The 11,389-nt window shown below is 42.2% G+C and overlaps 1 protein-coding gene and 1 pseudogene across 1 annotated transcript in view; one reads left to right on the forward strand and one right to left on the reverse strand.

The window, feature by feature from the left end:
• Positions 1 to 11,389, reverse strand: part of RFTN1 (raftlin, lipid raft linker 1) — a 186,459-nt gene that overhangs the window by 156,403 nt on the left and 18,667 nt on the right.
• On the forward strand, positions 7,980 to 8,098 carry LOC112476055 (annotated as a pseudogene).

Raw genomic sequence — 11,389 nt, forward strand, 5'->3', positions numbered from 1 at the left:
AGAAACTGAAAACAAAAGTGAAACATGGGTAGGAAATTAAATAAATTCACAGTGCCCAACGATTGCTGTTACCCAAACAGAAATAAACAAACACACACACTCTCCGTGAAAACTCTGCAACACAATTTATCAATGAACAGTGAAAGGAAACAGAAGCTGAAAATGGGTCAGGAGAAACTATTTAATCTAATAGTCTGGAAATTTTATTGGAAGAACAGATGGTTTCACAGAAGTCGATGCTACCTAGAGGAGCAAGGAGCGATTTTCTAGGAAAGAAAAATGTTTCTCTACCCAACAACACAAACTATTTTCAGCAAAGGAGGAATCTATATTCAGCACAGGATAAACTCTGAGCTTGGCACATCGACAAAACTGGGACTAAGTGGCAGCCATCCACACGTACCCAAGTTCAGACTGGGCCTTCCAAATCTGAGCTAGAGGTCAAACAGCCCTATTTTAAACCCAGCAACCAATAGAAGCTAACACTAAACTCCAGTGGGTTATTAATCAACATTTGTGACTTTGGCAAATAAGAAAAGTGGTTCCCAACAGATAAAGAGCAGCATGATCTTAATGTGGCTTCCAACCCCCAGACCCCAAGGAACCTGGGCAGCAGCATGATGCACAAGCCACATAGGGACAGAAGACCAAAGTTCAAGCTGTAGCCCTGCAAGTCAGACCCACCCTGTGCCTGGGCCTCCCTATCTATATGATAAGACTGAAAAATCACCTAGAGATCTGTAAGGAACACTTGAGCCAAAACACAACAAGCTGCCAAACAGCCTACCGCTCAGTTGCTATTTTCATGCCCACCACCTATGATTTACCAAACATACCAGTAAGTTCTCCCTAGAGCATGGCTCAATTGAAGTGGGGGGCCATCACAGCTGAAGTCTTTGAATGACAGCTCAGAGTCTACCAAACCTCAGAGCTGTCCCTGAAGGACCTGTGGTACAGCCGGCATTGCTTAAGAGCAAAGGATTTGAAGAAAGCAAGTTTCAGTTCTGATTCTAGCCCCATTACATACTCGTTGTGGGCATGTGGAGTAACCTCTCTGAGCCTCATTTCCTCATCTGCGAAATCAGAATCCTGTGAGGATTAACTTACACTAAGCATGGCGCATGGCTCATTACCTGTTATGACTGTTGTTACAGTTACAATATTAATATCATCATCATCATCATCATCCCAGTCTGTTGCTCCCATCCCACCTCATCATCGGCAGGGATCCTCAGCAAGCCGAGAGAGGGCACGGGAGCAGCATGCCTTTCTGCCATTGAGATTAAAGGCTGCAGCAGGGATGAGTTTAAAGTTTGTGAGATGTAAAAAGTCATCCCCCCCAACTCACAGTGGGGGACCGCCTGCCTTATGTGGTAACATCCAGGGCTGCTTTAGGTCTTCCTTATATCCATCACCTCCCCTACTCGTGGATCCTGACATTTTGCTTCAAGATTGTTTGTTTGTTGGTTGGTTTGTTTGTTTGTTTTACCTGGAAAAGTCATGCCAATGACTTTATGTTCAATTCTGCTGAAGAGCTGCAAATATTATAGATGAATTTGTTATGTTCTAAAGCTGCGGGTATCATATTTAGAGAGAGGTAATAAATTCCTCATTAAGGATGGCAAAACAAACACTTCAGGCTACTTGAGGCTCCATCTAAAGGAATCCCATGGTGAAACCCACTTTACACCAAGAATCCTCCTGTAATGCAAATAACCACCCCAACCCCCCATTTCTTTTCCTTCCTTTCCATAGCTTCCTATGTGGGGCTTCCCTGGAAAGAGGAACCCATACCTGCAGGCACCTGCAGCCAGGTGTCACTCCCAGCCAGCTCCCTGATACATCACAGAATCAAGCTCAGTCCATTAACCCCTGTTCTAGATTGCCAACTCTACGTAATTTCTATGGCGCCTGGTCAGACTGGCAAGGGCAGGCAAAGGAACAGAAAAGGGATTCAGGGAACAGAGGTGGTGGAGACCTAATTAAGGCAAAAGCTTCCAGAAAACTGTCAAGAAGGAGGCTGAACCACAGCCAACAGACTGTTTCTAAGGTGGAGTTGTTAGAGCTAAGTGCGATGAGCCATGTAACTGAAAACGATGGTCTATCTAGATATTGGCGATGTAACTGGGCCCCCAATATGCCAGGTGTGTGCTATCCAGAGCCATCGTTTTGGCTGTACCCTGAGCTGGGCTATGCCTTCCTTGCCTAGTGGGAAGGGCACAAACATTCATTAGCCAAGGCCCCTAGCCAAGAAGGGGCTCTCTGCAGACCCTAGACTACAAACTATGAACCTGTTGGCCAGCAAGAAAATGTTCCCTAAACCCAGCTCTCACTCCTCTTTCTTCAGCTGAGCCCTCCTTGCCAACACTCATTCCCATCCATGCAACCTCCCTTACCCAACCTCCATCCTCCCCTCCTGAGTCTTCCGCCGTGCCTGTGGTCGGTCAGCCCCAAGGGCTGAGCTCTCAGGGAAGAGGGCCTGGAAGAGAAGAAGCTTTTCCTGGACCTTAAGGAGAGAGAGGACCCAGGTTAGCCTTGGGGGGCGGGGACGAGAGGCAGTGCTCCACGTGGGGAACGGTACATGCAAAGGCGGAGGGGTGGAAATCAGTGGTTCCATTTCAGGAACATAAATAAGTTCCTGAGATGACAGTTGGGAGAGGAGGGGAAAGACAGATAGCGGGGAGCCAGCTTGTGAAGTGTTGTTTTTCCCGACAGACAAATATTTAAGGTTTTGGGGGTTTCCTGAAGAGGTGGAGTATCCACTGGGGACAGCTGGGTCTCAGTTACAACTGAGATGTGGAGGACTCAGGTAAGGAGGATATTTTTGGCTGCTGGAGTAGAGAATGGATTTACTTCCTTTGGTATAACCCAGCAGTTTTCTTTCTTTTATTTTTATTTTTACTTTTATTTTTTTAAGTTTATTGGGGTAACATTGGTTAATACAATTATATAATTTTCAGATGTACATTATAATTTGACATCTATATATTCTATTGTGTGATTACCACCCAAAGTCCAGTTTCCTTCAGCTACCATATATTTGATCCCCTTTACCCACTGGCTTCACCAGTGAATTTTACCAAACATTCAAAGAAGATTTAATACCTATTCTCCTCAAACTCTTCCAAAAATTCGGCAATACTTCCCACCTCATTTTATGAGGCCAATATTACTCTAATACCAAAACCTGGTAAAGATAACACACAAAAAAGAAAACTACAGACCATTATCTCTCATGAACACAGATGCAAAAATCCTAAATAAGATACTAGTGAACTGAATACAGCAACACATTAAAAAAATTATACGCCACGATCAAGTGGGCTTCAGCCCAAGGGCAGGGATGGTTCGACATACGCAAATCGATTAATGTGATACACCACATAAACAAATTAAAAAATAAGAATCATATGGTCATATCAATAGATGCAGAAAAAACCTTCAACAAGATACAGCATCCATTTATGATCAAAACACTTAACAAAATCGGTACAGAAGGAAAGTATCTTAACGTAATAAAGGCCATCTATGACAAACCTTCAGCCAACATTACACTTAACGGTGAAAAACTGAAAACCTTCCCTCTAAGATCAGGAACAAGGCAAGGCTGTCCATTATCGCTACTCTTATTCAATATAACACTGGAGGTCCTAGCAAGTGCAATCAGGCAAGAGAGAGATATAAAAGGCATCCAAACAGAAAATGAAGAAGTCGAACTGTCATTATTTGCAGATGACATGACTCTCTATATAGAAAATCCTAAAGACTACACAAGAACACTGCTAGAAACAATAAGCACATACGGCAAAGTTTCTGGATACAAAATCAATGTTCAAAAATAGCGTTCCAATACTCTAATAATGAAGCATCAGAAAGAGAAATGGAAAAATAATTCCTTTCGCAATTGCAACTAAAAGAATAAAATATCTAGAAATAAATTTAACGAAACATGTGAAGGACCTATATAATGAAAACTACAAGACCCTATTAAAAGAAATCGAAGAAGATACAAAGAAATGAAAAAATATTCTGTGTTCTTGGATTGGAAGAACTCAGCAGTTTTCAAAGTAGCCACAGCAAGAAGTGACATCACGGGGAAACTGCTAGAAATGCAAAATCGTAGGCCCCACCCCAGACCTACAGAATGACAAAATCCAAGGGTAGGGGCTCAGCGCTCTGTGTCCTAACAAGCCCACCAAGTGATTCTGATGTTGCTAAAGTTTTAGAACAACGGTTTGTACCAAGGCTTCCCAGCCTACACCATGTCGCACATTCATTCAGCACACGGGAAAGAAACCAGGCTTTGGAGACCTGGAGGTGACCTACAGGAGAGTCTAACAGCCCTGAGGGCTACAGGGAAACAAATCTCAGCACATGTGACCCAACTGAGGCGCCCACATTTATACCAACCACCTGGCATGTCACAAATGCCCACTCACTCTTTCTCAGCCACAACTGCACGTTGGTATCACCAGTATTTTCAAAAAATACTAATGTCTGGGTCCCTTCCCCAAGACTTAATTAGCCTGGGGTGCAGCTTGGACATGAAAGTTGTTAAAAGCAAAGTTGGAGAATCATTGTGTCAACTGGTATTTTTTTTAGTAGTATGGTTTGTCCTTCTAAATATACTACGAGCTACTTCACAGCAATAAATTATGAGTTGGTCATAATATATAGTTAGATATGTAAATAGTTACTAATTTTTACTTAAAAAAGTCATACCAATATTATTTTTTCTCCCATCTCCACTTGGATAAAAGAAATTTGCACTCCATCTGGTCTCTGAAGGTTTTCAAAGTGTGGTCCCCAGATCAGCATCACCTGGGAGCTCATTACAAATGTGGATTCTCAGGCCTTGCCCCAGACTTGCTGAATCAGAAACTCTGGGGCTAGGGCCTGGGATTCTGGATTTTAAAGAGCCCTCCAGATGATTCTGATCAGCCTCAAGCTAGAGAACCACTATCGTAGGGAAATAATTAGTACTAAAGGCTTGTAGTCTTTTTCTGGAGGTTAATATTATTTTGAACATCTTAGAAGCTGCTTACCATCTCCCTTCATGACCCATGAAATCAGACAGTGCCAGGATTTATAAGCAGCCATTAGGCACCCAAACTCTTAGCCCTCAAACATTTTAGTCTGTTAATTTTTAAACCTTAATGTAAATTGTGATTCTTCTTTTTGGATTAGTCTTTTTCTGGTTGCGAAGAGAAATTAAATGGACAATTTAAATAGGCAATAATTATCAACTGCTTCTGCAGTTGTGTTTAGGGCTATGGTTACCCAGACTAAGAGTTGAAAAAAAAACTAGACTCTTAAATGATTTGTTGCACAACACGCGTGTTTTCAATAACAAATATCACCCTGTGTTATTACCATGACCACCCAAAATTTATATATGGAGCTTAAGGCTAAAATGCTGGCAGCTAGAATCCAAGTATAAGCCTGGTCAGCACAATGTCGAAGAAAAAAATCCCAAAGGTCAGCTCTTAAGGACCTCTTAGACAGGAAAACCACAAAGATGGGAATTTAAAAAATGTGGCAATGTGAACTGATCCTAGAAATTGTAATGTGTGTCATGGGAATGTTTTACAAGCAAGAGTTTAAGAGGAGAAACAGAAGACCAGCTTGCCGGAGATGTGCAATGGAGCATGAGTTACTGTTCAGATTTTTCATGGTAAAGCCTTTCGATTTAGTTCAAACTCACTACAGTGTACAGGAAATTCAGCGACCAAGAGAGCCCAAAGTGAAGGCTCTGCTGTTCAGTAAGATGACGGGATGTGCTACAAACATCCAACAGCTTGGTGGCCTAGGACAAGTTACTTTTACAGCCTCTCCAAGCTCCAGATCTTAGTTTATTCTTCTATAACCTGGAGGTGACTCCACGTACTTCATGTGATCATTGTTAGCTTGTTAAAAATTGATTAATACAACACTAGGTGCTGAATAAATAGTAGCTCTAATAATCACATGTAAAAAATGAAGTTATTACCTCTCATACACTGTTTTTTGGAAATGTAGAATGGTACAACTACTTTGGAAAGCAGCTGGGCAGTTTCTTATGAAGGTAAATATACATTCGCAATTCCACCCAGCAATTCCACGCCTGCGTATTTACCCAATGGAAATGAAAACATATGTGCACACAAGACTTGTTCACAAATGTTCGTCGCAGCTTTCTTGATAATAGCCCCAAACTGGAAACAGCCCAAATGTTCAACAGGAGAATGATTAAACAAACTGTAACACATCCAAACAATGGAATACTCTCCAGAATCAAAAAGGGATGAGGTCTTGATACATAAGATAACATGGATGAATCACAAAAGCATGCTGAGTTAAAGACGTCCAACACAAAAGCATACATACTGTGCGCTTCCGTTCCTGTGTTATTCTAAAAGAAGCTAAATGAATTTACAGTGACAGAAGATCAGCGGGTCTGGGACAAAGGCTGGGGAAGGCATGAGGGGAATATTCAGGGGTGACAGAAAAGTTCTATATCTTGAGTGTGGTGGTAGTTACATGGGTGTTTACATTTATCAAAACTCATCAAATTATATACTTAATATGGGTGTATTTTATTGTATACAAGTTATACTTCAAACAAACACACTGAGACACCAATCACCAGGCCTGACAGCTGGCACTGAGCTCTCATGTGCAGTACATGAATCCTGAGTGAAGAGAGTTCAAACATTGGTCCCACTTAGTATTTGCTACCAGTCAAGGCAATTTTTTCATCTGAAAACAAGAGAGAAAAAAATAATCCTTCCCTCCAGCTCTCATGGCTACTAGAATGACGGAGTGAGAGCATTGTTTGAAATGCCTTAACGCAGAATCAGAGTATCCAGTTGTGTGGGCCTTGCGCCAGCCATCCAGGTACCAGTAAACCCACCTCCTCCTCTACTTCCTGCGCTCTCTCACCTGCCCGTCAGACTCTGGGACCACCTCCTAATCTCCCTTGATTCCACCTATGTCTCTTGTCCCCACTGTGACTCCCTCAGCTGAGACTACCTTCACCTCTTGCCTGATGATTCTAATGGCTTCCAGATGGTTTCCTCTCCCCACAGTTTTTACCCCCTCCATCCTTCTTCATTCTAAACCCAGAGCAGTCTTTCTGGTATGTGAATATGATGTCACCTACTCTCTTAAAAACCTTCAGTGTTTTTGACAGAGCCGAGACTCCTCAGTCGAAGACCTAAGACCTTTAGTCACCTGGCCTCCATTTACTTCTCCCAAAAGCCATGCTCCAGTCAGACCGAACTGCTGACAGCTTCCCATATATGCAATGTTGTCTCCAGGTTCTGGCCCCTCCCATAGGTTGTCCTCTTTATCTGAAAAGATCATCTCCTTCACCCTCATTCTTCTGCCTGGGTAACTCCAAATCCACCTGCAGACCTCAGCCTTCCTTGATACATGCAGTCTTCCCACAAGACTGGGGACTACCATGTCCCCTCTATCACCATGACTCTAGCACTGGGTACTAAAATCACTTGCTGCATGTGTAAGAGATTTTGAACCATTCTAGACTAGTGTACTAGACCACTGCCTTGTGTCTCTTCAAAATTCAAATGTTGAAGCCCCACTCCCCAGGAGTGTTTGGAGTAAGGAAGTCAATTAGGATAAAGGGGGTCAGAAGGGGGTGGGGCTGGGCTTTAGTCCAAAAGGATTAATGTCCTTATAAGAAGAGACATGAGAGAGAGAGCTCTCTGTCTCTCAGCCATGTAAGGACACATTTGCAAGCCAGGAAGAGAGCCTGACCAGAACCTAATCACACTGGCCCCAGATCTCAGACTTTCGGCCTCCAGAACTGTTAGAAAATAGATGTCTATGGTTTAAGCCACCCAGTCTGGAGCATTTGGTTATAGCAGCCAAGCTGACTAAGACAACCGGGATAAACCTCCTGTCTGGTTCGCCCATATGTCCTCAGGACACAACATCTAGTCCCAGGTCAACATTCAATAAAAATTTGTGGAATCAATGTCTACGGCCATGCCACCCTGAACATGCATGATCCCGTCTGATCTCGGAAGCTAAGCAGGGTCGAGCCTGGTTAGTACTTAGTTGGGAGACCACCTAGGAAGACCAGGTGCTGTAGGTGTAAAAAATAAAAAATAAAAAATAAGAGATTGTAAGCTGACAAGGTCCTTGCAATCTGTGAGGTCAACCAAGGGTTGTCTCGCCTAAAAAAAAAAAAAAAAATTGTGGAATCAACAAACTGTCATCCTATAGTCCCTAGTGAACCCAAGGGCTAACTTTCATAATAAAAACAGCACATTAATCTGAATTAGAGATGCAGAATCAGACCCAGAACTGAGTTATCCTCCCTCAGAAACAGACTAGAGCAGCATCACCCAACAGAACTTTCTGTGGTGATGTGTCTTTTCTATCTGTACTGTCCAACATGGTAGCCACCAGCCATGTGGGTTGTTGACTACCTGAAGTGTGGCTAATGTGACAGAGGAACTGCATTTTTTATTTAATTTCAATTTAATTATTACATTTAAATAGTCGTGTGGCTGGTGGCACCTGTACTGGACAGTGCAGGACTAGACAGTTCAAGCAAAGATCAAGCCCTGGGCACTGGCCTCATTATACAGATCATTCATTGTGCCAACTGTCCCCAGCACCAAACACATATAGAACACACTGATTCGTGTGTTGCCAACACAGGTAGCCGTCAAGTGGTTTGAGAATGGCCTGGTACTGAGAAGTTGGCAAAACGCACGTATAAAAGGCATAACAAGGCACTGTTTTGCAGAAATTGTAATGCTTTATGGGCCTCTATCTGCAATGAAACCCGTCAAAGGGCAAGTTCATCCCTTGATGACCAGAGTTAATTGAAAATTTAAGACTTGATCTAATCACCCAGAATTGAGATTTTTGGCAGCTTACGTCCTTAACTGCGAGATTCCTGATGCTTTTTGCCTCTGCCAGCCCCACAAGTGAGGGTGCAGGTTCCAATAACATCTGCAAGAGCACTGAGCTCTAAACAAGGGACAAACAAAATGGAGTTAACTCTGATCTTGTTTTTTTGTGGTTTTTTTTTTAAAGTGCACATGGTCCCCTTCCAGCCTAAGCTACCAGGTGGAAGTACGCCAACACACTTTCACCAATTTTCAATCTGTTGAAGAGTCAGATGAGCATCTTCTCTATGAAAAATAAGCATATCAAGTGCTACTTAAAAATCTTCTATGGCCAAAACCATATGAAAGAGGAATATTCTTACGTGCCTCTAGATAACAACACAAGTTTTCTAACAAGAAAGTTCTAATTAGTGTCAATACCTATTTGTCTAGCACCTTGCAGTTTATAAAAGAGCTTTGATGCCCAAGAGATTTACATTCAAATTCTGCCTCAGTCACTTCCTGGCACTGTATCTTTAGAAAAGTTACTTAACCTCTCTGAGTATCTGTTTCCTTATCTGCAAGAAAGGAAGGAGTGTACCCACATACCTCACTGGGTTTCTGTGAGGATAAAATGATGTAAGAGGCCACACAAAGACAAATGTTCACAACAACTTAATTTGTAATCACCAAAAACTGAAAATGACCCAAAGGTCCATCAATAGATGAATGGAAAAACAAAACTATGATATATCCACATAATAGAATACTACCCAGAGATAAAACAGGAATGAACTACTTACATACCAACCAACATAAATGAATCTCAAAGTAAGCTGATAGGAAAAAGCCAGACCAGAAAGAGTAAAAACCATATAATTCCATTTATAGAAAGTTCTGTCAAATAAAATCAGTGACACAAAGACTGACAGATAGCAGATGACTGGTTGTCTGGGGACAGAGGGTTGGAAAAAAGGAGAGATTACAAAGGTGCATGAGGAAACTTTTGGGGTAATGGAAATATTCCACCTCTTGACCAGGTGATGGTTTCATGGGCTTGAACATTTTAAATACCTGCAGTCTAGTGGGCTTAAATTATACTTTGGCAAAGTTGAAAAGTTGGGGGAGAATGCAATAAGAAATAAAATGCCCATCACAGGATTTGGCACATAGTAGGCTCTCGACCAATACTGGCTCCATTCTGGAGCAATAATGAATAACCCCATTAGAACTTCTGGAAAAGAACTTGAGAGGCTGCCAGGGAACGAATCAGCATGTGTAACATCTGCTTTGAAGGAGAACATTTACTTTGTACCTGACACTATACTCAGCTAGAAAGCATGAACGAGAAAGAACAGAAAGATGAGCAAGGCTTGGTCTGTGTCCTCAAGGAAACACAAATAAGTATAATACATGGAATAAAAGTGTCATAGGATGGTACTGACAAACTACAGTGTGCAGAAAAGAATAATTCCAAGAAGGAACAATAACAGGTAGGTGGGATTCTGGCAAACAGTGAGGGGTATGGCAAGCCCTGTGTGGAAGGAGTGTCCTGTGCTAAGTAGGGAGACTGGAGAGGAAGGATCCTGGGGGAAGAGGGCAAGGCCAAGGGCCAAGGCACGCCATCCTCCAGCACAGTGGTCCCCAATCTTTATGGCACCAGGGACCGGTGCTCCTATGAGAATCTAATGCCTGATGATCTGAGGTGGAGCTGAGGTGGTGATGCCAGCAGTGGGGAGTGGCTGTAAATACAGATAAAGCTTTGCTCATTTGCCCGTCACTCACTTCCTGCTGTATGGCCCGGTTCCTAGGTACCGGTCCTCAGTCTAAGGGTCGGGGACCCCTGCTCCAGGGGACAAGTTGGGGGAGGGTCCACAAAGAGCAAGGGCAAGCTGAGGAAAGCCCTGAGCACTCACTGGAAACTCCATTTCATTCATCCAGAGGAACTAACCAAAGAGTTTGGTATGATCAGATTTGTGTTTTATACAAACAGGTGCTATGTAGAGGGCAATCAAGCAATTTATCAAGAGTCCTGACATTTGTGTCTTTCAACTCAGTAATTCCTAAAGAAATAATCAGAAATGTGCACAAAGATTTATGTCCAGCATTGCTTATCATAACATTATTTATAATAGCCCAAAGCCTGAAATAACTTAAATGTCCAATAAAAGAGAACTTCTAAATAAATTATAGTATGCTGAGTGATTGAATCACGTACAGCCATTAAATCATATTTTTGGAACATAAGGAATGACAGAGGGCATGCCTCACTATACAATATTGAGTTGAAAGAAAGCAGGATCTAAAAATATACATTGAGTATTCATTCAACAAATATTTATTGATTAACTACTATGTGCCAGGCACTGTTTTAAGTACTAAGACACAGCAGAGGATAAAGCAGATATAATCTCTGTACTCATTAGAAGGGCTTCTACCTTCTAATGAAGGAAAGCAGGCAATAAATAAGACAAACAACAAAAGCAAAATATATAGTATGTAAGATGGTAAGAAGTGCTACAGAGAAAATCAAGAGAGGAAAGGGA

The sequence above is a fragment of the Pteropus alecto genome, unplaced genomic scaffold, assembly GCF_000325575.1.
Source record: "Pteropus alecto unplaced genomic scaffold, ASM32557v1 scaffold92, whole genome shotgun sequence".
Lineage (NCBI taxonomy): Eukaryota > Metazoa > Chordata > Mammalia > Chiroptera > Pteropodidae > Pteropus > Pteropus alecto.